Source organism: Anguilla anguilla, chromosome 2 (assembly GCF_013347855.1).
Source record: "Anguilla anguilla isolate fAngAng1 chromosome 2, fAngAng1.pri, whole genome shotgun sequence".
In the NCBI taxonomy this organism is placed as follows: domain Eukaryota; kingdom Metazoa; phylum Chordata; class Actinopteri; order Anguilliformes; family Anguillidae; genus Anguilla; species Anguilla anguilla.
The window spans coordinates 58988787-59001424 of record NC_049202.1 but is presented as its reverse complement, the minus strand read 5'-3'; the positions used below and the strand labels follow the sequence as shown (position 1 = coordinate 59001424).

Genomic DNA, 12638 nt, shown 5'->3' with positions numbered 1-12638 from the left:
GTTTTTCGGTCCTTAGGCCTGCTCCCCCTCCCATAGGAAAATCAATACAGAACTTTGGATGTTTTGTCTCGCGATGGCACTCTAAATTGGACCTTTTGAACTGCGAAATTGTTTTATCACAAAGGAGACAAATGCACTTGCCCACACCACTGGACACAAAGAAAGATCCCAGTTCCCACTCCTTTCAATGTCCTGTTGTCATGGTTCTGTGTTTGTCTGCGTTTCCTTTTTTGGCCGCCAGATGGCTGCACTTCAGTTTGTAGTTCTGTTCCTTTTCCCTGTTTAATTGTATTATTGTTTTCAGTTATTCTATTGTTTTTTTGGTTATGTCTCGTTTTCCCTTCCCTCTCTGTCTGATTGTGCATTGTGCCCTCCTGTGTCTCGTTAGTGTCGTGTCTATTTAAGTTATTTGCTTCCTGACTCCGGGTGCTGGTTCCTTGTGTTTTTGCGTGTGGTTCTCACTGAGTGTCTGCCTGTGTTCCTGCCTCTGTGTTTTTTTTTTTTTTTTTTGCATGAGAGTTTGCCCGTGTTTCCCCGTTCCTGTTTTTGTTCGCCTGTTTCTGCCCTGCCTCTGTTTGGCTTCTTGTGATTTTTGGATTTTCTGTTTTTTATTTTTGTTTTGTGTTTTTGGGATTTGCTCTGCGAGCCATTTTTTGGTTTCCTGCGTTTGTTCCTGAGTTTTTGTAATGAATTTTGGATGAATTTTCCTTAGGGAGTTTTGGGTTTTTTGCTCTGCATTTGGGTCCTTTCCCTCGCCAGTCCTGACACCTGTACTCCTCTTCGTATTTGCGTTTTTTTGGTTACTTTCTGAAAACGGTATGCACCGTTTTGCTGGGTTTCCAGGTTGAACGACATGTTTCCTCGAAACGGTGTGCAATGGGCATTGAAGTACGTTTTCTCGTTTGGTGGGTGTGTCATAGGTGTTACCCAATCAGCAGCGACGTGTTCTTGATTGCCAACACACTAAAACTGGTTCTTTTTAGCAAAAACTCCCAAATTATTACTTCAGCTTTCAGAGGACCAACACATCTCTCAAAACAAAAAACCCTTTTCACTTGTGTTAACATGCTGCAAATTGTCAAACTTTCTGCAAATCTCCACAAACAAATGCTCTCATGAATCACTGATTACACACTGTGCTCATGCAACAAACATGAGCAGTCAAAACGGTTAACTCAAGTCCTCACAACCTAAACTCAGGTAACACCTTTCTCTAGGTACAAACACTTGGCAGCAAAATTGTTAACACACCGATCACAATCTCAGGATCAATAAATAGGCCCACAGTTTGCGTCTGTGATTTTGAATAATGGATCCTCAAAATGTACAAGCTGTCCAAAGATCAGGAAGACAAAGAAGACGACGAAGAGGCAGGAGACAATTCATCCCAGACGAAATACGTGCCACCTTGATTGACCATGTCCTGGTGCATGGTATGACGATGAGGGAAGCTGGACGGAGTTCAGCCAGACTTGAATCGTTTCACAGTGGCATCCATTGTCCATACTTTCAGACAAGAAACCAGGTACTGTAATTTACTGTAATGTTACATATTGTATCTGCTGTACTACTGTGAGAGGATATGCTGCCTATGTAATGTTGAAGTGTATTTACAGACTATGTTCTTTAGATTTTATTGCTATTTTTGTTTATAGTGCTGCATATACTGAGTTCCTTTTTTGAATGCTACTCTCCTTTGAAAATACTGCATTTTTTGTTCCTTCAACTGTGTTGTGTTTACAGTACTTTTCACTCAGCATCACTTTTCAGTATTACAAATAAAATATTTGGAAATTTGCACACTCCCTCATTTGTTAGTAGTGTAACATTGCAAAGATCAAAATCAGAACATTGCAAAGATGAAAACCAGAAAATAAGCAGAATAAGCAGGAGTAAATAACTCCTGACTCACTGCTGTAAAAGGTTTTTGCAGTAGTGCTTTGCATTTCTCACTGGTGTGTTATGGGTAATCTACATTGTCTGTGTTTTTGATGGCTTGTGTGTGCCATATGAAGGCAAAGTTTAATTTTGATGGAAGAGAATATGTTTTTGAGAAGATAATTTGAGTTTGGCATGGATGTTTGAGGTTTGTACTGATTGATGTGTAGTTTTGGGATTGTGTTAATAGTTCTGAGAAAAAGGGGAATTGTTTCATAAAATGTGTCTTAGCAATAAATAAAAAAAACTAAAAAGGCAGTGTGCACAATGGATCCAACTGAAGTCCTTTACAAATGCGTCCATTGCAGCTTGGTGTATGCAACAATTGAAGACATTAGAAGACATGTTTGTCGTAAGTATTTTACAGTAGCCTATTAAACGCGTATTTAAACCGATTTAATCAGGCTCTGAAAATTCTTCGAAAAGAACGCAAAGAATGGCCTTCTCTGCTGCCATAGTTGCAACGCTTGCATAACACAACAGGGTGTTCAATGCACCACCATTTCCGTTTAAATAAATGTTTTGCTACGTTTTGTCGGGGCTGAACGCGCTCCAGGTCTATGATTTTCATCGCCCTTGATGAAAATCAGATGAAATTTCTATTTTAAAAAATAGATTCAGTTTCATTTTCTTTGTATGGTTCTGTTAACAGATACACTGTCACATAGGCCCTTTACTAAAACAGGAACTAGAAGCTGTCCTAACATCACTCTGATAGGTTTTGCACCTTAGATCAGTTCAAAGAAGAGAACGAAACATAGCAGTTGCTATGCAGTGCAGTTCCTACTTTTATTTTCACTCTCAGAAGGTGAATTAAGTTCAACATATTCATACATCTATAGCCATTTATTTCCATCATATCAATTTCATGAGGCTATTGATAGAATGTAAGTTATGCAGTGGGCATAAATAAAAATTTAAATACTTATTTCCTCATTTAAAAAAAAGTAATTTAAATTGCTCTTCCTGGTTTCATTTTCATCCATCCATCCATTATCTATACCCGCTTATCTTGGGCAGGGTCACGGGGGTTGCTGGAGCCTATCCCAGATTGCATTGGGCGAGAGGCAGGAATATACCCTGGACAGGCCGCCAATCTACTGCAGGGCACACACACCATTCACTCACACACTCTCCAATGAGTCTTCAATTGGCCTACCTGCATGTCTTTGGACAGTGGGAGGAAACCGGAGTACCTGGAGGAAACCCGCACGGACACGGGGCGAACATGCAAACTCCGCACAGAAAGCCCCAAGTCAAAGTTTGAACCCACAATCTTCTTGATGTGAGGCAACTCATGGCACCACCGCGCTGCCATCTTTTTTTCAGCCGTTTATAAAAAGATATTTTATTTTTTATTTACAATAACTTCCCCCTAACACCACCAGCAGGACCTGCACAGTTAAACATCAAAGCATACCCTTCAGTATGGACCATCTCCCATAAGTCAATCTCTAAGGGTGAATTGTGATTGGCTCTGGGTATGGACCGCTCGGCTCCCAGACTATAAAACAATGTCCCCAGAAACAATCAGCTCATCCAAGTTGCTTAGTGTTACATGTATATGTCTCATGTACAACTTTAGATAACTTATTCTGTCTGTCACCGTGAGCAGCTGTGGTTTTCCGGCCTGTGCAGTTGCAAGCTTTTTCCCCTCAGTCCACAGGAAATGTGTGTGGGTGATCTTCAGCAGGTATATGCACATTGGCCACTTTTTATAGGTACACTGATCTAGGACTATCTTTAGCCTCCAAGCAGCCTGAATTCTTTGGAGCATGATTTCCACGAGGTGCTGGAAACATTCCATAAGGATTTTTGGCCCATGCTGACTCGATAGCATCACACAGTTCCTGTAAATCACACTTTCATGCTGCCTCGCCTCATCCCAGTGCTGCTTTATTGGATTGAAATATGGAAAGTCAGCAGGCCATTGGATAAAAACTGAGGTGTTCCACACCCATCTAGGGGTGGAGACGATGCATAACATAAAATAAAGTGGACGGGCCCTTTCCCTCCCAACCGTCCTAACCTGCCAGGCCAAACCAAGAGTGAAAACCTTTCTTTTTCTTGCCAGCTCACTGATTTATTTTAATGGGTGGGGAAGCCAAGCCAACACAAAATACAAATAACTTTTGAGCTGAAAATAAAGCCAATAACAAATTGCACTAATCAGAAAATAAAAACGAACAACACTATGCTGACTTCCTGATCCAAACAAAAACAGGAGAAAAAGAACCAAAGCTAACTGTAGCAGTTGGGCCGCCGGAGAGGCGGACTGGTCTCGGCTGCGCCGGCTCGTGGAGAGAGCACACGCACCTGGGTTGTGTTAGCTAACCAGCACAGGGGCTTAAAGGTGTGCTGCTCTCCACAGTTCGTGCCCGTGACCGGGAGCTAACACTGAGAGCACAGTCATGATTTTCGTTTCGTTTTATTTTGAGTACTAAAAAGAAAGGAATCCTCAGCCGGGATGTTGGAGGAGCTGGACCTGGCCAGGAAGGTGGTGAACTGATAAGTTGCTGCTTTGTTTTACTTTCTTTTGTCTTTGTTATTTTAGCTTGTCGTTTTACTTTATTGTTTTTTCCCGTAACCCGTGAGAGGGAGGGGTGAAGGTGTCAGTTTATTTAATTTCGTGTTTGTGTGGGTGCGCTCTCTCCTTCTCTCCATGCGACAGACAACGATGTTCCCCGGCACTGCCGCATCTCCCTCCCCGGGGTGTCACGATTGGCATGTGACTCTAATCTAAAGCTGACCGAGTGGAACCCCACCCAGATTTTTAGAAAATTTATTCACAACTTACATACCACACAAGCTGATAGGAAAATAATGTACTAGCCATGCTGAATAGTGTATACTGTCAGGCTTTTTAATCACCTTTTTGACCATTGAAGTAAAAGTGTAAAGGTAAGGAAAGTGGGATAGGCAAAGAGAGGGAAATAAAGTTCAGATACAAACAGTGCACTCTTTAGATATTTCAGTGGCTCTACTCAAAAAATTAAAGCAATCATTAGAATTGATTTTTTTTAATGGAAACACTATCAGCCCATCATTGCCTTGAGTAACACCATTAGCTTTATTACAACCAATGTGGTTTTTCTCCATATTTAGCTTAATTATGGTGAATTATACTTAAATATTTATATTTACATGCATTGATATATTAAGCTAAGTGATCATAAGAATCAAGCAAATTCAACAAGTAGTCTTTTTCTTTTCTACTCAAATGTTTTTCAAATTATTCAGTCAGTATGTTTATACAAATTACCCTTTTCTTAGAAATCAAGAGAAAAACCAGTCATTTAGAGGATTTAGCTGTTCTGTTTTTAATCAGTAAAATTTGTAGTACTGTGATACATTACAGCATATCTTGAAGTTGGTACAACCTCTGTCTAGCTAATGAATTCAGCAGGAAGTAGACAGGAATTGAGCTGCGGTTTATCTGGGTGAGAGGCTGCTGCGCTAACCACTGAACTAAAGGTGAAGTCATCAAAGCCTTCTTGCCTTGCTTCGGGGGGAGTAGTGCAATGATGCTCTCAGTACACTGGCTAGCCTCTTTGCTAATGGCAAACTCATCTTTAGAGCAACGGTTAGCCCAGCCACCTGTCACCCAGGCGACACAAGTTCAGTTCCTGCTTACTTCCTGTCAGGTTTGTTAGTTTAGATGTACGTGGTAACAAACTCACAATTTGTTATAGTGTGTCATGGATCTACAAAAGTTGGCCAATTAGAAAATGAAAAAGGTGAAATCATCTAAATCATGCATCAATTTGCAAAAGATCTGAGCAGAAAATAAAAAAGAACTAATTGAATCAACTTAATCCTAATGTTTTGTTAACTTAATATCTCAGTGAAGAAGAACATACATTTAAGTAGACTCGATGCAATTAGGCTTTGAAATATGGAGGAAACCCACATTGGTTGTATTTTAACTAGCTATGTTAACCTGACAAAGATAGCCTCATTGCATTTACAGAATACCAAAGTAGAAATGTCTGAAAAACCTGCAAATTGTTACCCACATTTCTTTGAGTAGAGGCAATGAATTAGTTTTTAGAGAGAGCTGGTGTCTTTGCATTAATATGCGTGACCCTGAAGGCCCGACACTCCTGATTTAGCCCAGCTGTTTAAATCTGATTACTCTAACATGGATCGCAGAGAACTCCACAAGAGATTCATTTAAATTCAGAAGATTGTCAGTCACAGCAGATGAGAAGCTAAAACAGTGATGTATTAGGAGGGTGGAGGGTTTGCTGACCTCACAAGCAGGAAAGAATAGCCTACATCAAGTCAGCTTAAAAAAACAGCCAATGTTTTTTTTTTCTATCACCCTTTTGTCCACTGAAGTTGAAGCGCTAAACCTCATGTTGAATCATGCAGGCAAACTGTGGATTTGCATTGATCTGTGAGTACTGCCAAATCAGTTTTGCAATGAAAAGTTGTTTAGCATATGGGAATGTTTGAGTTTTTCTACAATAATGCATTTGTTATGTTATGCGAAGGCACCGTAGTCGGATGTGACATTCTTAGCGCTAGAATACTCTAGCTTCTGGCTGTATTGGAATGACCTGCATTATGGGAAAAAAGAAATGGATGAGCTCAACCTTCAGTAGATGAAATACCTTGAATGATACCTACAAATTTTAGTGAGAGAAGAAAAGAAACAGTTTTGTATTAGATTTATATGCAATGTGTTAGACTTAGGTTTGGAGCATGTTACAGTCAAATTTGGTAGGGTAAACGTCCCTATTAAGCCCACCAAATCCGCTTTTCAGACATTTTTCATGTATACTGCCCCAATTTAAGTGAGAACATTTTAGTTATAATGAAAGTCTAATCTCTCATTTGAAGTGTCAATAATTCATTTATACCAATTTCTAATGTTTTTATTGTTTAATTAGTCAAAATATGTCAAAAGTCTGGCATGGGCTTAATGGGTACCTAACGTACCCTTTAAGCCCATGGGTGTTCCAAATAAGCCCACTTCATGATTTGTTGATAAATACATATATATTTAAAACATCTTAACAATACAAACTTGTTCTATTCAAATCTGTAATCTCTTAGCTCTCAATAGCTATTTTCATTTTGTCTCCACTCCTATCCTATGGCCTGTAAATGGCATTTGAAATAGGCATGACCAGCCTTTTTGCTGTGTTGTCAACACAGAAAAAGCTAAACTTACAACATGTCTTCTTTGGAATGTAGCCAAAAAACTATTTACGAACAAAATCAAAACTATAGTGGAAATTACTCTTCAGTACTTCATCTTTCAATATGTGTTGTCATTTTGTCTGTATCTCTATCCTATGGTGCGCTGTTGGCATTTGAAATTGGCCAAAATTTCTGGTCCAGTCAGCTGGTTGAAAGTGCAGGTGTTTTTATGAAGATTTCTGAAGACCGACTGACTGAATGAAAAACAATTTCAAGTTCAATACTAATGTTCTAAGGATAGTAAATGAGTCAATTTCAGGATTTACAATTAAACAATAACTTCTCAAATGTTAATCACATTTAGGATAGTAGTTTGAAAACATTGTAAAAACACATTTTAAAACCATTAAGTTCATTGTGGAGTAACATTAAAACATACAGTTCATTATGAGGAGACATCAGTCATAACATATTGAAGCTCATGTATCATTAGCCTATAACTTAAACAAAATAAACAAGAAAGATGTCAACATTTCTTCAATTTCTACTTTCTCCTAGACTAAACGTAGGCCTATGCTCTTTGAGGTGATTGTATCGTTTTAGTAAGGCTATCATTTGCTCCATGCTCCATCTTAGTAGTGTAACATAATAGGTTATAGGGTGGTCTAAGCTTTATTTTATTTGTTTGCTTCAATCTTTAGCCCACGTTGTGGTTGTCTTTGTCTTACGCTAGCAAGTCGTTCATGGCTTTCATCTTATTTTTGTAGATTTTCATTGACCTCATGATTGCGCAAATAGAATGGTCCAGGTCCCTACAGCCCTGCTTTGCAGAGGATGAACTTGCGCTTCTATCATGCGTGGGCATGAACTGTAGTTCTTTCGTGTTTTAGTCATCTTAAACTAAAACTCATCTGAAAAGTAAAGATTAAAAAAATTATTGCTAATGTTAAGATAGAACACAGGCCTATCCAGAATGAATTGACCTATGCAATATCACTGATATTTAAATATGGGTATTAATTATCTGAATTATGGAGCTGATTCATCAGGTGAGATCAAAATTAGGGAGGAAAATGTTTCAAAGGTCAAAAGGGAGAAAATCCCCATTGAAACACAGTAAAGTGGGCTTAATGGGAACAGGTGGGCTTAAAGAGAACAACAGTGAATTTATGGTTAAAAGACAGAATATTTGATTCTACTCACATGACATTAAAAAACAACTATATGAAATAAATCTATATATGGCACACTAACATAATATGAAAAGTATAAATTGATCATGTAGAGAAGTAATTAGCTATACTCATTTACATCCACCTCAGACAGTGTGATTTTTTTGCTAGAGTCCCCTTTAAGCCCACCAGGTAAAAATGTTAATTAAAAAATAAATAAAGATAAACATACACATTTATTGTCTATTTAACAGTATAATAATATAAACTGCATACAAAAATATAAACTATACATGCTTATCATGCTTTATGTCATTGCAATGAACCATACTATGTAGCTACTGTATTGATGCAGCATGTGGTCTGTTTGCTAGCGTGCTAAAACTCATATTTTGATTTCAAAAGACACAATATTTCTAATTCAGGTAATATTCTAACATATGTCTCATTCAAAACACTAATCACTTAAATTTTGATAACAAGTGAGTACTTTCCAAAAACAGGAGTAGAAATATACAAAAAATGTTATTTTCTGAGGGTACCAAAATCACCTAAGTTTTTTTGCAACTTCTTCTGGGATCAGCAGGCACATGTCACACATATGCTTCGATAACTCAATATCGACAAATGTGATTGACTTACAATAAAAAGTGACATTTACGTAACAAGCAGCTTCATTCAAAAAAACATCACACAGCAAAAAATGATGATGTAGTTTTTTTTTATTTGACTCAGAAGTTGCAAGTGGGCTTATATGGTACGTGGGCCTACATCTTTGATTTGGTCGGTATTAGAATAAGCAACAGACCAGTAGTCTGTCTCAATAGTCGCTGATTTCGAAGAGGGTTTAATTTTTCCTATTTTCTGTTTATCTGTAAATCAGCTTTGCAACAGTGTCTGTTAAAATCGCTATACGAATGAGCATTAATTGAGCTAAAATTAATGGCACAGTGTTATAGGAACAAAAACTGTTAATGGCCTCAGCTGCAGACGTGTTTCAACAGTTGAACTCATTATATGCAGTTGCAATCAAAATTATTCAACCCCTCTAACCCATAAGATGTCTTTGTGATGAGAATAAAATTTCATGACAATGTATCAACTAAGGCCTTTGTAAACAGAAATGCATGTTTATTAGAACACGTTCAAGTGATTTTGAAAACATACAGCTGAGTTTACCAGGGTTTCCCCCAGAAAAGTTGTTAGGCCCGGTGGCAAGTATGTTTTGACGGGGGCCGGCGGCCCGGCGCGGGCCGGTGGCCAAATGTCTTTTTTGATGGGGGCCCGGCGCGGGCCAGCAACAGACTGATGGCAGCATTAAGGTAGGGCCCTATGGTTTCTGTGATAACAGAATCACAGACGGAATCACGGAATTGAGAATTTAAAAAGCCATAACACAGATTCCATAGGGCCCTACATTAAGTCAGTGCTAAAAGCTGACTGGAGATTTGAAAATATAACTACATAATGTGAATGTTGTTATAAATAAGTCATTCATTCAACACACATTTTAAAAAATCAACAACTATTTACAGCATAGCATAGTCTTACAAAGAATCTGACAACAATGTACAGACTTGGAATGCTGTGTTTTCAACAACAACAAAAGTAATTAAATTAAAATAAAATAAATAATATCAAAGTTTTTGCACTCTACAAAAAACTTGTATTGAAGTCCTGATTGGCTACTGATTCTTACAGCCTTGGAATGCTGGGTACATGTAAGGATGGGAATCACGAACCGGTTCCAAGTTGTCCTATTCATTGGAATCTATGGCTCCGAATTTATCGAATAATTAATAATAATAAATGCGATTTTATCCATGGAAATAGCTATACAAAAAGGCAAAATAAATGTCGTGTTTGCGATTGCCGTCGTAGATGTCAGAAGGAAATGTCACTGACAAAAAGTTTGCTCTCTTTGCAGTGGTTTGGGCTGGAAACGAGCTGTAAGAGCGGGAGCGCAACACTGCCTACTTATTGGCTACTGAATCTTACAACAATGTAGGCTACAGCCTTGGAATACTGGGTACATTTCAACAACAAAATGTCTATGGATCTGTGTTACTGACTGTTTGGCTAGCTAGCTAAGTTAGCTAAATGACCACGTTGTCGTGCACATCAATGTCACCAAGCTAACGTTATTAATAAACAAGTGAAGTCGTTATTTAGATGGCGATTAATAAATCATGTAATGTTACAATGTATCGAACGTTACATTCATGCTACTAGTTTAACGTTACCTACTGCTTAAGTTAATATAAAAAGAATGTGCTTACCAACGAGATGAAGTGATAACACCGTTTGTAACGAGGTTAGTTAGCCTACTAAAGAAATGGTGCCTTGCTAGGTACCGTTAGCTTGTGATAGTTCGAAGCATCAAGTGTTAAACGTCACTCTATGTACAATAAGGGTAAAGAACAGACCTGCTGTTTTCCTATAGTGCGTTCACGTTTTAACCAACAGATGTCGCTGGTGAGCTTCCAACCAAGCCGCCCCACTGTAACTGTAGTTTAAAAAACATCTTAAAAATACATTTAAAAAAATCCCCGATTCTTAGGCCCGGCGGGCCGCCGGGGTTGCAATACACTGGCGGAAACCCTGGTTTACTATTTTTTATAAGGAAAAAACTGAAATTCTCTCCAAAAAATCAATGACCAAACTAGAAAGGTTACAGTTCCTGAAGGAATTGTGTGGGCTTGCTTCAAATTCCAACTGGCACTGTCCTCAAGCCTCAATGCATTTCAATGGGGGCGCATAGCTCAGAAGAAGCACGAAACCGTCCAGACCCACGGCGCACCGTAGCGTTACATATACAGCCGGGGATCAGCAAGTAGCGATTATGTTCCAGGGATTAGTCATATCCTAAAAGTGTCATGAGTAATACTTGGCTGACTATAGCTAGCTAGCTATGGCATGTCCTCACCTCTGTAACGTAATTTGTTGTCCTCCGTGTGTCCATACATCTGTATCGGTGGCTGTAGCTGTGTGTCATTAGCTCCTACTCATGCGTGCAGGATAGCATCCGTACGCGCGTTGTAGCTGTGTGTCCGTAGCTCCTACTCATGCGTACAGGATAACATCCGTACGCGCTAACTAGGTTGACTAAAGTAAGCGAAAGGTTACGGTTAGCTGAAGTAACGGTAGGCAATAAAGCTGTGCTTAAAAATCTCGTGCCGCTGGAAGTGCATCCTGCGCATGCTTCCTACTAAAGCGTCGCACTAAACTTCCCTCAATGAGCCGCTATGGAGTGACCACAAAAAAGTTGAATATTTCAAAAAGATGTGCCTGATACCAGTTGATGTAACTTTACTCTTCCTTCCACGTCCAGGTAGGTTTACTGCTATTCCATGACTTTTAAACTTCCTTATGATGCTGCCAATTGTGTCTCTTTGAACTTTCAATATCTTGGAGATCTTTTTGTATCCATTGACTTTTTTATGCAATTAAATAATGTCTTCTGTTAACTTTTGAGAGCGCTCCTTTGTCTTAGGCATGTTTGCTAGTCAGCTTCAAATCGATGTGAAGAAGTGCATCGGTGGGATTTATATGTTTATCACAGGTGAAGCAAACAGTATCGTTATGGATTTCCTAAGGGCTTAAGTGTGTTTCCATAAAATGTAGTTAACCTACAGACCAGCAAATATAAATACAAAATTTATATGCTACTTGGAAATCTTAAAAAATAAATTTTTATTTTGAATTTTAACAGAACACATGTGACATACATGTTGTTTTTTTTAGTTTCAAGTCTCCCAAAAAGCATACATTTAAAAATATTTACAGTTTCCACAGGGGTTGAATAATTTTGATTGCAACTATATATATATATATATATATATATATATATATATATGTGTGTGTGTGTGTGTGTGTGTGTAGCATGTGTGTGTGTAGCATAACCTGCAGGTAGAAACTGAAGATCGCATGATTCTAAAGTATGCATCTTTTGTAATTAATTACTGAGGAACAACAAAGTTGTTATAGAACAAATATACGCATAGTAACTGAACTTAGTAAGCATTCAAAGTGAGTGAGTGAGAGCTTGTCCCTTATAGAAACTAATTATTTTTTTTCAACAGTTATACAGGTAAGTTGAAGAGAACAGCACTGAACAATATATCTTGATTTCCTCATGAAACTCATTTGAGTAATTCAGTAAAAGATTATATTCAGTGTGAGAGCAATGAAGAGCACTAATAAAATAATTTTATCCTTTTTCTGAGCTGAAGGGGAAAGGAAGTTCTACAGGAAGTGGTATATGTGGAATATAAAAAAGGCCACAACAACCTAGAAAACAGTTTTATGACACCTGGTCATTGTACAGAAATATATTTTACCAAAATGAATGAATTAAAATTTGTGATGGTGATAATAATA

The 12638-nt window shown here is 38.3% G+C and overlaps 2 protein-coding genes across 2 annotated transcripts in view; both read left to right on the top strand.

The window, feature by feature from the left end:
• LOC118219848 (hemicentin-1-like) overlaps positions 1 to 12638 on the top strand; it is a 508226-nt gene that overhangs the window by 304123 nt on the left and 191465 nt on the right. The window lies entirely within an intron of this gene.
• The window catches only part of LOC118219862 (high affinity immunoglobulin gamma Fc receptor I-like), a 221744-nt gene that overhangs the window by 79655 nt on the left and 129451 nt on the right, over positions 1 to 12638 (top strand). The window lies entirely within an intron of this gene.